Raw genomic sequence first — 18,002 nt, forward strand, 5'->3', positions numbered from 1 at the left:
AAGCAGCACTTGCCTTGCCCTGTGTGGCTTTTACTGCTATGCTTTCCTGGAAGCCACTCTGCTGAGGTGGCCAGTGGCTAGGAAGCCCCACTAAGCATGTCAGTCCTCAGCTTACCGTTCACCACTGTCGCCCTCTCTCCACGTCTTGCAGAGCTCTCTTTGGCTGCTTGGCACTGCCAACCTCCTTGCCTCTTGACCTCTTTCCTTGTCAGTCTCCTTCCCTGCCTGACCTCTAACTACAGCAATTCCTAAGGCCTCTCCTAAGAGTCCCTTTCTTTCTCTTCTATTCTGGCTCTCAAAAAATGATCTCATGCATTCTCCCCTCTTTAAACACCAAGCCAGCAACACCCAGTTTATGAGTTGAATCCCAGACTTGTTTGTGACTCCAGATTCATACATTTTATAATGTACTTGTCATGCTTCAGGATGGGTCACAGGCACCTGAAACTTGAGTCTGTAGCTGAAATCTACATCTCTAGGCAATGGCCCTTTCATGTACCCTACAATTCTCGGGGGTCTTCAGGGACTCACTCTCAACACTTCCTGCCCCACTACCCTACTCATTTCTCCGTCCATGCCTGTCGCCACCCATGCTCTATCTAATACAAAGGCCTGCTGTCTCTTAATGGACCACTGCATCAGCTTCACTGCCACTGACATCTCTCACCACCACTGACCAGACAGAGTTCCCCAAAGCCCAAGTGAGAGCATGTAGCTCCCTGTGGGATTCGAAAACCATAAGTTTACACTGAGGGAACTGTAACAGAGTTCATAATCTTAGAGGTACGGCAGCTCCTTAAAGAGACTTGTTCTTTTTCACTGATGCACTGTGAAGAGACACCATGACCACAGCAACTCTTACAAAGCAAAAACATCTCATTGGGGCTGGCTTACAGTTCAGAGGTTTAGTCGGTGATCATTGTGGTGGGGAGCACAGCAGCATGCAGGCAGACATGGTGCTGGAGAAGGAGCCAAGAGTTCTATATCCAGATCCACAGGCAGGAGACAGAAACCTCAAAGTCCAAGCCCAGTGACACACTTCCTCCAATTAGGCCATACCCACTCCAACAAGGCCACATGTCATACTCCTTTCAAATAATGCCATTCCCTATGAACTGATGTGAGCCACTTGTATTCAAAGTATACATGTCTTATGAAATTATATAACCACATACTCTCTGGGATGTTTTGAATATCTGTCGCCTACCAAACTTATGCTGGAATTTAACAGACAATCTAACAGTATTGAAAAGTACACTTCTAACTTGGTCACAGTGGCTCTGTCTTCTTTAATAGATTAATGCAGTTACAATGGGAGACAGTTCATTATCATGGGACTGGGCTCTTTAGAAAAGTCTAATTCAAGTCGCATTTTTTCTCTCTAACCCCCTGTCCTCTTGTGGTGAGATCTTACCAGACACCTGCTCCTTGAGGTTGAACTGCTCAGACTCCAGAGATATGAATCAATACATTTTTGTTTGTGAGCTAGCAAGATGGATCAGCAGGTAAAGTATTGGCCACCTGCCTGATGGCCAAATCCAATCATACAGAACTTATATAGTGAAAGAAGGGAACTCTACACATATTCTGTGGCATAGTCATGCGTGTGTGTGCGTGCACACACACATACACAGATGAAATACAGATAGATGTAAATTTTTTATTCATTACCAATTACACAGTCTGTGATATCATATTCTGTCATAGTAGTACAAAAGGGGATGAAGACACCCTGTGTAACACCAACCAAGAGCAATGCATAGATGAATATTAATATAATGAATAATCCTAGCATTCTAGAAAGCTCCTGCTCCTGCCCCAGCCACATCTTCCACACAGGTTATGCTATTGTGGCCATTATTACAAAGAATTAGTTTCGTCTGCTCTTGACCAATGTATGGGTTAGCTCATAAAGACTAAGACAGTGTTTTAACTAAAGCAAGTTATTCACATATTTCTACTAGTTAATGATGAGCCCATCTTTAAGATGGGGGACATTCTGAAGTCACCTGAACCCAGGTACTCTGTTCTAGTGAAAATGAAATGCACACAGCACTCCAGGTTTAGCTGTTCTTTTGACCTGTCCCTCACGATTTAAGACAACACAGAGGCTCTTCTCCTGGGCTTTGAACTGTCTGCTTCAGAAATTCAGAGTTCATCAATCCAAACGGGCCTCAAAATGTGATAAAATGTGACAGCATGATCATGGCACACAGAAAGGCCACAGAGAAGATTGGTTCCCTCTCTGGGGACGCCTCAGCAGGGATGCTGCCATTACCAGTGTTAGGGATCCATGGGGTGGGCTGTGGCAAGCCAGCTGAAAGCTGGATGAAACCTCTCTTCACCGACTCAGCATCATGTCACTTTGAAGGACAGCTATCCAGTCTACACTGAAGACACAGCCCACGCTTTTGACTCTCACAAGAAAGAGGGTCAGCTCCAATGACCAACCCAAGGAAGCCACGTCCCTGGAAGGCTCAGGCCCTGATGAGAGCTGTCACCTGCAGTCCAAAGAGATCTTTCTCCAGGATGTGGCCTTCTGGGATCTTCTGCAGCTGGACAGCAGAGGCCACAGGAACTTCTTTGTGCCCTTGCATGGCCCATTACCCTCTCTAAGACAGAAAGAAAGAACCCTTAGGCCTAAATTTCAGTTTGACGAGGAACATTCTACATGCTTCAGCTTAAGTGGTGAAAAGCAGACAAAAGCACTTGCATAAAGCACCGAACACTACAGTGCCCTGTCCTGTACTGTCAGTCACCACAGCAGACATCTGCTTGAGCTCATCAAGAGCACAGGCCTCCTCAGACCTGCAAAAGCCAGAGTTTGCTTTACAGCATGCAATATGGGGCTAAGATGATTGATAACTGTTCTCATGAAGGAATCCCCACAAATCACAGTTTTTGCTTACATAGCAAACAGAAAAAATGCCTTTTTTTTCCGCCCTTCCCTCTAAAATACAGGTTGGGGGGTGTAAGAAAGGAAGGGGTAAGAAATATGGTAAAAATTAACATCATCTCGGTTTATTTTTGATGAGCTAAACCAGATGACCTGAAGGGAAAAAAAAGAAATACTCCTTCAGAACCACCTGTGAGTATGCCTTCTCTTCCTTACTGTAATGAAAGTTCTCTTGAAACTCATGCTAGTATAACTCACTTAACCTGTGGATGATCCCAGAGAAACTCTTAGCTCTTCTGATGGGTGGGATAGTCAATCCAGCTGTGCTAGTAGTGTTTACTGTCAATTTGATCCACTCTAGAGTCATCTGAGAAGAGGGAAGTTAAACTAAGGCAATGCCCAAATTAGAATGGTTTGTGGCCATGTCTGTGAGATTATCTTCATTGATGTGATGTGATGTGATGTGATGTGATGTGATGTGATGTGATGTGATGTGATGTGATGTGATGTGATGTGATGTGGGAGTGATGTGGGAGGGTCCAGTCCATTGTGGGTGGCACCATTCCTAGGCAGCTGGGTCTGAGACAGATAAGAAAATGAGTAGAGCATGAGCTAGAGAATGAGCCAATAAGCAACGCTCCTCCATGGTTTCTGCTTCAATGCCAGCACTGGTAGAATGTTCTTGGGCTTGCTCAGGAATTGTACTTTTTTATAGCAATAAAATACCATAGGTTGGGTCATTTATATACAAAAGAAAATTATTGTTTATAGTTCTTGAGCCTGGAAACTTTAAGACCGAGGCAACAAAAGCTTCAGTGTTGAGAGAGGGCAGCTTTCTGCTTCACTGCATCCTTACACTGTAGAAGGGCTGGGAGGGCAAAAGGGACCTAAAGCATAAGGACAGATAGCTCCCCTGTACTTATTTGGTGGGGTCATTAACTCCATTGATTTAATCTCATTTTAAAGGCTCCAGCTCTTATGGCTTTACTGCTATCACACTGGTGAGTAAGTTCATGCGGAACACATACAGACAACAGAATGGATGCAGGGGCCTTTAATCACAAAAAAACCCGGGTCCAACTGGGAGGTCCCAGGACGAGCTTTCCTGAAGCTCTCCACACCAATCTATGGCATGTGGAATATCTAATTCCTGCGTTACTAATGGTACACAACCTACAATTTTCAGCATTTGTTCAGCGTATTTAGAGAGCTAGAAAAGAACTTTGGCTTTCATAAAAAAGTAAATAATTACTTCTACCAGAACCTGGACTTAGATGTCACCCCTTTCTTCACACCAAAATCAGAACCTCTGTTCCTTCTCCCACAACTTAGTGAGAGCCAAGACCCCTTCTTGCCCATTGATCTCAATTCCTCAAGGGTCTCACTCATCCATTACACCTCCTTTCATCTACATTTTCTGCACTTCCAGCTTACAGGCATTTCCTATTCTTCCACTCCAGAGAGGTACACTTCTGCACTTCCTGTCTAGGTAAGATGCAATCATTTCCCTCTTATGCCCACAGTCCTGGCTACTCAAATGCATCAACTCAGAGTCCTTCCCTTCTCCCACCAGGACCTTCCCGTGAGGTCAGCCATATTTCATACAGTGGCCACTTGCTACTCCTTGAAGTTCTCTCTGTGTCTCTCAGTCTCTCTCTCTCTCGCTCTCTCTGTGTGTGTGTGTGTGTGTGTGTGTGTGTTGAGAGAGAGGGGGAAGATAGAGAAAGAGAGAGGTCTTCTGTCTTTTCAGCAGCCCACAGCAGATCATGTGACAGTCCCCTTTCTTTAGGGCTGACTCTGGCCCAGGTGGCTATATTCTGAGAGAACTGCATCATTAGGTAATCTTGTGGGACAGCACCACAGGAGCATTTACACAGACTAAGGCAGCTATGACGCTACTATGCAATCCAATTTTATGAGACCACTAACTATAGATGCTGCTTGTCATTGATTAAAATGTCACTATGTGCTGAGTGACTGTATTTATACTCACAGTGCCTGCCAGTCCAATAAAAAAAAAAAAAAAAAAAAAAAAGCTTTTTGGATACATCATACTGAACCATTTATAGGGAGCCAGTTAAAGAAAACACTGAAAAATCTCTCAAACTAGAATGTCCTTCTCTTCTACTACCCGTTAAAAATGAGGAGCCAGGTGTTTTCTGACATTGCTGGCTGGCGCTCCATCGCCCTTCTTGCTCTTGCTTGAGACTCCGCAAGGGAGCTCTTCTCTAGGAGTCTGTGTTTACAGAGAACTCTCACCCTGCTGGCTCAGGGCTTGGGGACTCCAGTAAAGGTGCTGGCCACCACCTAGTCAAGTCTCCAGAGGTATCCTGACCCAGAAATAAAACATAAGGTGTCAGCCAGCCCGGTACCCAAGATATTAAATGTTTAATGACAAGAAGTCCTATAGCTCCTTGTAAGGAATTCTGAGATGATCCTCGACTAGACGGCAACATTCTTGCACAATGCCCTGCTCTTTTGATTGGGTTCTGGGGACCTTCTAACTAGCACAATGTAGTAAAGATGAAGGGGTGTCTTGCCAGCTGACTGAGTCTTGCTCTGACCAAGCCAACTGTAGCGTGTCCGGGACCAAGTAACAAGGCTCTGGGGGGTGACCTTCTAAGCAGCCAGGAAGCCCTCGGGCCCAGGCCCAATAAGAGAATGAACAGCGCAGCAACCATGTGAGCCCTTTCTGTGGTGAGCTATGAAGGACTAACTGCAGCCACACTGGACTCCCAGGGCAGACCCGGACACAGGGCGCCTGACAGAAAGCGAGAAAAAGGATCATTTATTTTACTTACAGAGGCTTGCGCTCCAACAATAACTAATACTGTTCCCTTTAAACTCACGGGAAGTCTAACAACTGGAGGAAAAAAAATAGAAAAATGAAAAATCTCTGTTTTGTTTTCAGCATATTGACAGGACCTCATCATCAACTGCTTTTCTAACCACATGCTAAAACTAACACACACACAGGAAAAAAAAAAAAAAGACACAGCATTAAAAGAAGGGAGAAAAGGGAAAGAGAGTTGAACCTTTAGAGAGGCCCTGGAGAAAATGTGCAGGCTCCACTGCTTTATTTAACTTTTAAATCTTGTTGAATTTGCTGGATTCATGTTAGCGTTCATGGTTCACTTCCTTTTATTCTGACTTCTATACGCAGGCATCCTGTGAGTCCTGATAAATGACTTAAAATCCTGCTTGACTCCAATAAAGAAATTAGCGGGTTAATCTTAAAATTCTACCCACAGAAATAAATGGAAGCCTGCCTTCAAGGCCAGCCTCTACTCCCCGAAAAGGGTCCTTCCCAGTCTCTGTACCCTCCCTACCACCTGCTTTCTCTGCTCTGGCTGGGTTTATTACACCTGGCATCGTCTTCTGTAGTTCAGATCTGGTTCCCTTGTGAAAGCAAACAGAAGCTGCCCTGGGGCTCTTTCTGTTCACTGATTTACATTCCTCCTCGCCAAGGGTCAGGGCTGTCAGAGTGGGTGACAGCCGGTCAGGCTCGGGGCTGCATGCCCTTATCTACATGCACAGTGTTTTCTTGCCTCAGAACAAGCCAGTGTGCATTTCTCTAAAATTACAGATGGAAATATATGTACCTGCCACAAACCTGAAAGGTTAAATATTAAGTCTGAGAGGTCGACCAAGAATTCTGACAGCCAGCACGCATAAGCCCACAAGGCTCACAAAGAGGGTACAGTGTGGGGACAGTGACCATCGATGCAGCCTACATGGAATATATGAAAAGAAAGGGAAATGGGACAGTCTGTGTGAGTTAGTCAACCAGAAGCCAAATCAAGTAACAGGTGGTAGTCGACTATGCTTTCTCTGAAAGTAGTTAGTGTGTAGCTTGTTACCTGTCGGGAGCCGCTCCCGCCATTACAAGATGGCGCCGGCTTCCTGCTTCCTGGTTCTTCTTGCCAGCATTTTCGCGCTTCTTGTCAGCATTGCTTCGCGATTTGCGCATGCGCCGCCTTATGCTAATGTAGGATTGTGTGATCCTCCAATGGGAGATCACATGTTAATTGGGTATTGTGTGAAGCACCAATTACAGATGAACACGCCTCTCTGCTGGCTATTTAAGCAGAGCACAACCGGGGTCTGGGTCCTTCACCATCTGCAAGAAAGAGCTGTACAATAAACTTGCCGCTGAAGAAATCCTCGGTTGTTGTGTCGTCCTTATCGGCAAAGGCCGGTCGCGACAAGTGGTGCCGAAACCCGGGAGCCGCCGAACCCCGGAGTGGAGGATCGCTTCGAAGGACCCCGACTGCTCGTCGAGTAAGGATTCAAAGTCAGTGGCATGAGAACCGCGGTACTTTTCTGCAAGGTATGACTGATTGGATGTGGGGTGGATTGTTTATTGCTTGCTGTTCCATTTACATTTTGTTTTGCTGTCTGTGCCTTAATTGCGGGAAACGAGATAAAGTGTGTGTTTTTCCACCCTGTGATCAACCTTAACGGACTGTAAGCCTCAGGTAGATAACTGAGCCGTCCTTCCCACTCCTGTAGATAAAGGAAGCATGGGAAATCATCCAGTAAAGCCGTTTTTAGAAGCAGTGCACGTATTACTTAAGGAGAAGGATTTGAAAATTTCGAGGTATGTGCTCCGTAATTTTATTAAGGAAGTGGATCGGGTGGCTCCTTGGTTTCAAATATCGGGCAACCTGACTACGGGTTGTTGGGACAAGTTAGGCCATGACTTAGAAGAAAAGAAAGAGAAGGGAACATTGAGGCCAGGGACTTTTCCTATCTACAAGTTGATTAAATCATGTTTGAAAGATGAGAAATGCAAAGACAAAGTGAAAGAAGGGCAGAGGGTGTTGGCAGATCTTCAAGACAGTCTATCCGAAGCAGAAAAGGGAATTAAGACCGGTAAATCCCCTAAGGATGGGACCAAAGAAGATAAGGCTAAAGCGCCGAAGGCGCGAAAGCTAGTTAAGAAGTCAAAGAAACCAAAACAGACTGGTAGCAAGGAAAAGAAGAGTGGTGCCCCGCTATATCCTAGTTTAGCGGAGTTTCAGAATTTGAAAGTCGCCTCGTCATCGAGCGAGCCGGAGTCTACAGAGAGCGAAAACAGCTCTTCTGAGAATCAACAAACTGATGAGGAGTCAGGGCTCGACCCTGACTAGCAGGCAGAGTTGGATGAGGAAGCAGCTAAATATGAGGAAGGGCGTTACCGCCCGGATCCGCCACCATATGTGGCCTATGCTGGCACTTCCGGGTTCTCCATGCGGAAGTCAGCCACTGAAAAACCCAAATCTGCAGAGACAAAATTTTCCCTGATATCAGAAAAAGAGAGGAAGCGGATTAAAACCGCGTTCCCAATCTGGGAGGACGCTCAGAATAATAGACATCATTCTCCTTTAGATCTTAAACAGTTGAAGGCATTAGCGGAAGCAGTCCAGACATATGGCGTCAGTGCCTCCTTTACAGTGGCGCTGATAGAAAGACTGGCTGACAATGCCATGACTCCAGACGATTGGTACAATACTGTAAGAGCCTGTCTGACTATGGGGCAATATTTAGACTGGAAGTCCATCTTTCACGAGCTGTGCTCAGCTCAAGCTAATCAGAATATAGCAAATCAGAGGCCACAATGGAGCTACGATATGCTTACCGGCCAGGGACAGTGGAGGGCTAATCAGCACATGCTTCCAGTGGAGGTGTATCAACAAATAAACAAAGCAGCAGTAAGAGCTTGGAAAAGTCTCCCTAATAAGGGGCAAGTCACAGGGAATCTTACAAAGATTATTCAGGGAGCGACAGAGCCTTTCTCGGACTTCGTTGCCCGTATGATGGAGGCAGCAGGGCGTGTCTTTGAGGACGCAGAGGCTGCCTTACCATTTGTGGAGCAGCTGATTTATGAGCAATGCACCCGTGAATGCAGGAACGCTATTACACCATGGAAAGGAAAAGGGCTGAATGCCTGGATGAAGGCTTGCAGGGAAGTTGGAGGCCCGTTGACGAATGCCGGGATAGCAGCAGCCGTTTTATCTGCACAGAAGGCGGCCGGCATGAAATGTTTTAAATGTGGGAAGATGGGCCACCTTAAGAGGCAGTGCAGGGCTCCAGACAACCCTGTGAGAGAAAAGCAAGACAAACAACCAGAGACTTGCCCCCGATGTAAGAAAGGGAAGCATTGGGCTAATGAGTGTAGATCCATCAAAGACATACATGGGAGACCGCTTCCGGAAAGATCAGATGAAACGGGACAGTCAAAAAACGGGAAGAAGGGCCCTCGCCCTCAGGGCCCGAAAATATATGGGGCGATCGGTCGCGAGGCACCCCGGTCCAGAGAGTTTGTGAGAGCACCGCGATCCGAAGGGCAACTAGCGGATCAGCAGGACTGGACCTCTGTGCCACCACCAGAGCAGTATTAACCCCTCTAATGGGTTGTCAACCGATCCCAGTCGATTTAGCCGGGCCGCTGCCACCAGACTCGGTAGGGCTCATAGTGGGACAGTCATCTACTGCTTTGAAAGGGCTGATAGTACATCCTGGGGTAATAGATCAGGATTTTGAAGGACAAATTAGAGTGTTATGCTCTTCCCCAAGAGGTATCAGTGCTATTTCCCCAGGAGATCAAATAGCGCAATTGCTGGTCTTGCCAAGTCTCCATCAGTTATTTCCTGGAAAAGAAGAGGCCCAAGGAGAAAAGGCATTTGGCTCCTCGGGTGGACAACATACCTTTTTGTCTTTACAACTAGACCAACGACCCATGATGGTTTTAAAGGTTAATGGAAAAGAATTCAAAGGGTTATTAGATACTGGTGCTGATACTAGCATCATTTCCTCCTCTTGGTGGCCTGCTGAGTGGCCTCTCAACCAATCTTCCCAGTCTTTACAGGGTCTGGGATACGAGGAAACTCCCTCGGTGAGTGCAGCAACATTGCACTGGGAGGATCCCGAGGGACATCGTGGCACATTTACACCATATGTTTTGCCGCTCCCCATTAATCTTTGGGGTAGAGATGTCTTAAAACAGATGGATTTCAGGCTTACTAATGAATATTCTGTACAGAGTCAAAAAATGATGAAAGATATGGGATGTGTTCCAGGAAGAGGCTTGGGAAAAAATCTACAAGGAAGGACCAGCCCAGTGCCAGTGGAAAAAAGGCAGGGGAAAGCTGGGCTGGGTTTTTCTTAGGGGCCATTGAGGAGTCGATTCCCATACCTTGGGTTACAGAGGACCCGGTGTGGGTTCCTCAATGGCCACTTACCTCTGAGAAGCTGGCAGCAGCTAGGGCGTTAGTGGAGGAGCAGCTGCTCGCTGGCCATGTAGAAAGGTCTGTATCCCCTTGGAATACTCCTATTTTTGTTATTAAGAAAAAGTCAGGGAAGTGGAGGTTACTCCATGACCTCCAAGCCATTAATTCGCAGATGCAGCTTATGGGCTCGGTACAAAGAGGACTACCACTACTTTCAGCCTTGCCAAAATTTTGGGAGATGATTATAATAGATATTAAGGACTGTTTTTTCTCCATACCCCTGAATAAAGTAGACAGAAGGCGTTTTGCCTTTACTCTCCCTAGTGTTAATCATGAAGAACCAGATCAACGCTATCAATGGAAAGTGTTGCCACAGGGCATGGCTAATAGCCCTACAATGTGCCAACTATATGTTGATTCAGCAATCCAACCAGTACGTAAAAAATATCCAAAAATAAGGATTTGTCATTATATGGATGATATTCTTTTGTGTCATCATGATAAAACTCTATTGTCTCAAGCCTTTTCTTTTTTATCCTCCTCTCTTTCACAGAGAGGGCTTCATATAGCTTCTGAGAAAGTACAAGAGGGAAAAGTTGGGCAGTTTCTTGGGTCAATTATTACTCCTACAAGTGTTACACCTCAAAAACTTACTATCAGAAGAGATGGGTTACGCAGCCTTAATGATTATCAGAAATTGATGGGGGATATTAATTGGATTCGACCCTCATTAAGTCTGACAACAGCTGAGCTCAGACCCCTGTTTGCTGTTTTGGAGGGCGATGCTGCCATTACTTCGCCCAGGCAGCTTACCCCAGAAGCTTCTAAGGCGTTACAATTGGTTGAAGATAAATTAAATACGGCTTTTTTAACTCGCTTTGATATAGCTCAACCATTTCAGCTGTGTGTTATTCCATCCCCTCAACAGCCCACAGCTGTGTTATGGCAAGATGGTCCCTTGCTCTGGGTTCATCTACAAGCCTCCCCTGGTCAAATTCTGAGCCATTACCCCACTCGCGTGGCCGAATTGGCCATTAAGGGACTTCAACTAGCAATTACTCATTTTGGCATGGAGCCACAATTAATTATTACTCCATATACTAGTTATCAAGTACAAGTGCTATGTTCTACCATTGATATATGGGCTATTTTAAAATGTTCATATTCAGGAAAAATAGATAATCATTATCCTAAACATCCCTTACTTCAGTTTGTGACAAATCATGCTTTTATCTTTCCAAAAATCACTCGAAATCAGCCCATTGATGGAGCTATTGATGTTTTCACTGATGGATCCAGTACTGGGCTTGGAAGCTTTGTGGTTAATGGGCAGACAGTTCAGAAGGTTTTCCCCTATACCTCCCCTCAATTAGTGGAGTGTGCCATTGTTGCTGAGGTTCTGAAGAGATTTTCAGAGCCCTTGAATATAGTTTCGGACTCCCATTATGTGGTGCGTGCAGTCCGGATACTAGAGACAGTAGGGTTTATTAATAGTAAAAGTCAAGTGGCACAGGTTTTTACTGAAATACAACAGTCTATTAGACACAGAACAGCTCCCTTCTTCATTCAACACATGAGAGCTCATACTCTGCTGCCTGGACCCATGGCGGAAGCTAATGCCTTGGCAGACAAGGCTACTTAGCAGATTTTTGTCTGCAAAGACCCTCTACAGGAGGCTACAGCCTTCCATGATCTCTACCATGTAAATGCTAACACTCTTAGATGGAAATTTGGGATACCCCGGGCCTTGGCCCGGGATATTGTATTAAAGTGTAATAACTGTGCAGACTTCAGATCACCACCCGTAGTGGGGGTTAATCCTAGAGGATTGCAACCGCTTCATATTTGGCAAATGGACGTAACTCATATCCCAACCTTTGGAAAGTTAAAATATGTCCATGTTTCTATTGACACCTGTTCGGGAATAGTTCATGCTACTCCTCTCCCGGGAGAAAAGGTTGCACATGTTATAACCCACTGCTTAGTAGCGTGGGCTGCCTGGGGCAAGCCCAAACAGATCAAAACTGATAATGGGCCAGCAAAAACTTTTCAACAATTTTGCTTGAAGATGAGTGTTCGCCATATCACCGGCCTACCGTATAATCCTAGAGGGCAAGGTGTGGTAGAACGAGCTCATTCTACCATAAAGATGATTCTCCAAAAACAAAAAGGGGGAATAGGCCCCACTACTATGGGACCTAAGACTAAGATTTCCCTTGTTCTATTCACTATAAATTTTTTAACTTTGGATTCTGAAGGACGGTCTGCTGCAGACAGACATGTCAGTCATAGAACATCAAATGAAACAGTGAAATGGAAGGATGTTCTTGATAATCAATGGAAAGGACCGGATCCTATTTTAATAAGATCCAGGGGAGCTGTTTGTGTTTTTCCGCAGGATCAAGAAAATCCGATTTGGGTTCCAGCGCGGCTGACCAGAGTGGTCAAGCAAGATGAGCCTGATTTTAACCCTGATCCTGATCTTGAGCGGAGTGCAGATGAACCTGGAGGTGGAGACCCAGGAGATCCGCTGGGGGATCCTATCAACATTCCCACGACCAATGCCGGTCATGTATGATGCACAAGTCTTCCCCCGTTTCTTTACCACCAATGACTCCATTGGGCTACCATATTTGCCAATGTCTCAAGACATAGCCCCAATACCGGACAATAACACCCAGCCAAATGACGGCAGTCTTTGTTTTACAACCAACCAGACTGGTGCTGATCCGTGCATAAAGTTAGGAAATTTTTCCTTTGCCAAGCGAAAGAAAACATCTACGGATAATGCTACGATCCTTTTTGGATGGTGGCCAGCATGCGGTTCAACAAGTGTAGCCTGCACTCCAACGCATCAATCTCAGTATGCCCCGTTCTGCATTGGCCGGCAGGGGGACTCTTCAACCATTTTCCCATGGACAGGCTGTCAAAGCCGTGGAGCACGTTTGCTCAAGAGTGGACATTTTTTCTTTTTCACCGATGGAAGGACATGGTAACTACACCGAATTAAATTCCTGGGATTACCATGGTGTCAATCCTTTTGACACTTGGTTGTTGTGTGGTATCGGTGGCAGTTGTTCAGATCTCTCACCTATGATCACCATTCTGGGTGGAGCAATAGTTGTTGCCGATATACATGAGGACAATATGACCATAGCAAAAATTTATAAGACAAAATCGGTGGTGCCCACCCCAGTTTGCGTTTGGCCTCCATTTGTTTGGATGGTTTGTAATACTAGTGGATGTTTTTATACTTTGTGCTGGAATGCTAGTGAATTTGATTTGGCTACTATAGCCCGCATGCCCCGTTTTTTACCTATTCCAGTGAGGACTGGTAGTTCTTTGGCTCTATTTCGTCAAAAGCGTGATTTTGGTATCACCGCAGCAATAGTGGCTATTATAGCCACTGCGGCGGTTGGAGCCTCCCTGACTGTATCAGCCTTAGCATTAAATGGCCAGGTTGCCACGGCTCAAACCCTCAATAATTTGTCAGCATCAGTTAGTGAAGCGATAGATATACAGGCTTCCATGAACAGTCAGTTGAAAGGAGGATTAATGATAGTTAATCAACGTATTGATTTAGTTCAAGAACAGCTAGAGATTTTGTGGCAGCTGGCTCAGTTGGGATGTGAGGTTAAATTACCTGGAATTTGTGTAACTTCTGTTCAGTATAATAATTTTACTAAGGCTACAAACTTATCCATAGAATTATCTCGCTTGCTGCAATCTAATTGGTCTGCTGAATTTGATGAGCTAATGAGAAAATTACGCCTAGCCATTGTGCAGATTAATTCCACTCGCCTAGATGTTTCATTTACTCAAGGATTGTTTGATTGGATGTCCTCCGCCCTCTCCTATTTTAAGGAATGGGTTGGTGTGGGCATGTTTGGAGTGATGTTTCTCGCAGGTTTGTTCCTCTGTTTTTGGCTGCTCTGCCGATTTAAGAGACAACAACATTTTAAAAATGTGGCCATGGTGCAGGCTATGCTGGCTGTGGAACAGGGGGCATCCCCCCAAGTTTGGCTTAACATGCTCAATCGTTGAGACACTGTCCGAACTTGTAGCACTCCTGACGGGCACAGGTTCCCATTGCACCAGGACGCTGTTCAAGACAGACTTCTGCACCTCCCAGGGCTCAGGTTCCCATTGCACGGGACTCAAGGTGCAGAGGGTCTCTTACACTGTGTAAACTCCTTGATCACTGATGCTGTTGGCTCAGCAGGCTGATCGGTAACCTCATGGTGTGTTATTTTTCTGATTGAGATGGCCTTTAATATATATAAAAGGGGGAGATGTCGGGAGCCGCTCCCGCCATTACAAGATGGCGCCGGCTTCCTGCTTCCTGGTTCTTCTTGCCAGCATTTTCGCGCTTCTTGTCAGCATTGCTTCGCGATTTGCGCATGCGCCGCCTTATGCTAATGTAGGATTGTGTGATCCTCCAATGGGAGATCACATGTTAATTGGGTATTGTGTGAAGCACCAATTACAGATGAACACGCCTCTCTGCTGGCTATTTAAGCAGAGCACAACCCGGGGTCTGGGTCCTTCACCATCTGCAAGAAAGAGCTGTACAATAAACTTGCCGCTGAAGAAATCCTCGGTTGTTGCGTCGTCCTTATCGGCAAAGGCCGGTCGCGACAGTTACCAGCCTTCAGCTGAGAGTAAATTGTTTCATATGTCAAACAGCAGCTCCATCAGCTACACACACACACACACACACACACACACACACACACACACACACACACACACATTTATTTATTTATTTATTTATTTATTTATTTATTTATTTATTTATTTATTTATTTATTTCTCTTTCTTTCTGTAAGGTAAAAACTCTCAACTCTGTCCCAATAACAGGATTAGGTTTGCCCACTAACATGTTTGAGCCTATAAGTACATTAAAATTCTCTCTTCCTCCTTCTCCTCTTCTTCCTCCTCCTCCTTCCCCTTCTCATCCTACTCCTTTTTTTCCTCCTCCTCGTCCTCCTCCTTCTCTAGTTCTGGCAAGAAGAGTATTTCATCAAAGCAAAGGAGAGTCAACGTCAATGCCATATGCTTTGACTGACAGAACTATAGGCTACCTAAACTTTTTCCTCTATAAAGTTACCAGTCTCAGGTATTGTGTTATAGAAAGAGAACACTAGTTAATCAGGAAACCAAGGAAGGGGATGGCAAAACCTTAGATGTAGCAATATTTTGTGTCCCTCTAAAGCTCAACTCTTCCCATAAGATTATTCCCTGGTATTTAATTTCTTTCTTTAGGGAAAATTTAAACTTAATTTATTTCTTCTCCCAGGAAAGAACAGGTACTAATGAAGAAATAAAAGAAGCTAAGAAACACTACATTAGATACTTGGAATTCTGGGTGAGTACTCAGGGAAAATAAGCACAAGACTAAAACCCTGCAGGCACTAAGCAAAATCTCTCTAGTAATAGCCTAAGAGTTGAATGCATTTATGTACTAAAACAGGAGCAGAGAAGCAGGGATCCCAAAGGCCAGTTATGACACAGCACTTGGAACTCTAAATGTGAGGTCAGGAGGCTGGTGAGTCAGCTCTTAATACACAGCCAGTAGCTGAATGGAGACTCACTATATGAATCACTTTCTTTACTGCAAAAGAAGAATGAAAATGTCTGGTTCACAATGTCTCTGTAATACTTAATAAGTTGTATCATTAGTGAGGAGCTTTGCCAACAAGAAGACATTTTCCAGGATATTAGATGTGGTGGAACACATTTATAAGCCCAGAACTTCAGAGGCAGAGGCAGGGGTATCAGGAATTCAAAAGGAAGGGGGAGAGGGAAGAAAAGGATGGGATGGGAGGAAAGAGAAGGGAAGACGCAGGAGGAGGAGAGGGAGGAGAGAAGAGGCTGCCATACTATTGCCCAATGGAAGGCATATCACCCTGCATGGGCCAATGATCATATCTCCAAGCCTGAATTTGATGCTAGTGAGAAACTCCTTTAAGATGGTGTTAAGAGCCAAGCCTCCGGTATCCGGGTCAGTATAACAAGATTGCTCATCAGAAACAGCATATCCTGCATAGAATAAAAGAGGAATGACCCAGTGAGATGGCTCTGCTTTAAGGGAAGCAGAGACACAGTGGGAAAAACTTGCCCTTTTCTCTAACATTCTCATATCAATTAAGCCTACACCCAGAATCAGTGAGGGTCTGACCCTGAAAGACTGGGCAAACTCCATACATGTTTACAGACACACCCTGGCACACTTCATAATGTCTACAGAATACACGCCTCTGCTTCGAGGTGGGCACTCTCACATTTTGGGGGCAGAGAGTGAATTAGCACAGGCTTTAGTGGGAGCAGCCTATGAGAATGAATCAAAGCGTTTTTTTTTTCCTTCAGTTTAAATTTTTGAGCTCAAGGTTTGTGTGGAGAAACCCTATGTCTAAGAATACATCCAGGCTATTTCAAGCTTCTGGCTATTACAAATAAAGCTGCTACAAACATGGTTGAGCAAATGTCCTTATTGTGTACTTGAGCCTCTTTTGGGTATATGCCTAGGAGTGGTATAGCTGGATCTTAAGGAAGCGCTATTCCTAGGTGTCTGAGGAAGCGCCAGATTGCTTTCCAGAGTGGTTGCACAAGTTTACATTCCTATCAGCAGTGGAGGAGGGTTCCCCTTTTTCCACAACCTCTCCAGCATGTGTTGTCACTTGAGTTTTTTAATCTTAGCCATTCTGATGGTGTCAGGTGAAATCTTAGTGTCATTTTCATTTGCATCTCCCTGATGGCTAAGGATGTTGAACATTTCTTTAAGTGTTTTTCTGCCATTCGATATTCCTCTATTGAGAATTCTCTGTTTAGCTCTGTACTCCATTTTTTAATTGGATTACTTGATTTGTTGCTGTTTAACTTCTTGAGTTCTTTATATATACTGGATATTAGTCCTCTGTCAGATATAGGGTTGGTGAAGATCCTTTCCCAATCTGAAGGCAGTCGTTTTCTTCTGATGACAGTGACCTCTGCTTTACAGAAGCTTCTCAATTTCATGAGGTTCCATTTATTGATTGTTGCTCTTAGAGCCTGTGCTTCTGGTATTCTGTTCAGGAAGTTGTCTCATGCCCCTCAGTGGAGGAATGGATACAGAAATTGTGGTACATCTACACATGGAATATTACTCAGCAATAAAAAACAAGGATATCATGAAATTTGCAGGTAAATGGTGGGATCGGAAAAGATCACCCTGAGTGAGCTATCCCAGAAGCAGAAAGACGCACACAGTATATACTCACTCATATAGAAATATAATATAAGATAAACCTACTAAAATCTGTACACCTAAAGAAGCTAATCAAGAGGGAGGACTCTTGCTAAAATGCTCAATCCCCATCCAGAAAGGCAAAGAGGATAGACATCAGAAGAAGGAAAAAAGAGAGAACAAGTCAGGAGCCTGACACAGAGGATCTTTGAAAGGCTCTACCCTACAGACTATCAATGCAGATGCTGAGACCTATGGGCAACCTTTGGACAGAGTGCAGGGAATCTTAGGAAAGAAGTGGGAAACAGTATGATCTGGAGAGGACAGGAACTCCACAAGGAGAGCAACAGAAACAAAAATATCTGAGCACAGGGGTCTTTCCTGAGACTGGTACTCCAACCAAGGACCATGCATGGAGATAACCTAAGACCCCTGCACAGATGTAGCCCATGGCAGTTCAGTATCCAAGTGGCTTCCATTGTAATAGGAACAGGGACTGTCTCTGACATGAACTGATTGGCCTGCTCTTTAATTACCTCCCCCTGAGGGGGAAGCAGCATTACCAGACCACAGAAGAAGACAATGCAGCCACTCCTGATGAGACCTAATTGACTAGGATCAGAAGGAAGGAAAAGAAGACCTCTCCTATCAGTGGACTTGGGGAGGGGCA

General features: G+C 44.9%; 1 protein-coding gene across 1 annotated transcript in view; it reads right to left on the reverse strand.

Annotated features, from left to right (window-relative positions):
- The window catches only part of Lypd6 (LY6/PLAUR domain containing 6), a 143,670-nt gene that overhangs the window by 92,215 nt on the left and 33,453 nt on the right, over nucleotides 1-18,002 (reverse strand). The window lies entirely within an intron of this gene.

The sequence above is a fragment of the Psammomys obesus genome, unplaced genomic scaffold (assembly GCF_907164565.1).
Source record: "Psammomys obesus unplaced genomic scaffold, mPsaObe1.curated_primary_1811, whole genome shotgun sequence".
Classification (NCBI taxonomy): Eukaryota; Metazoa; Chordata; class Mammalia; order Rodentia; family Muridae; genus Psammomys; species Psammomys obesus.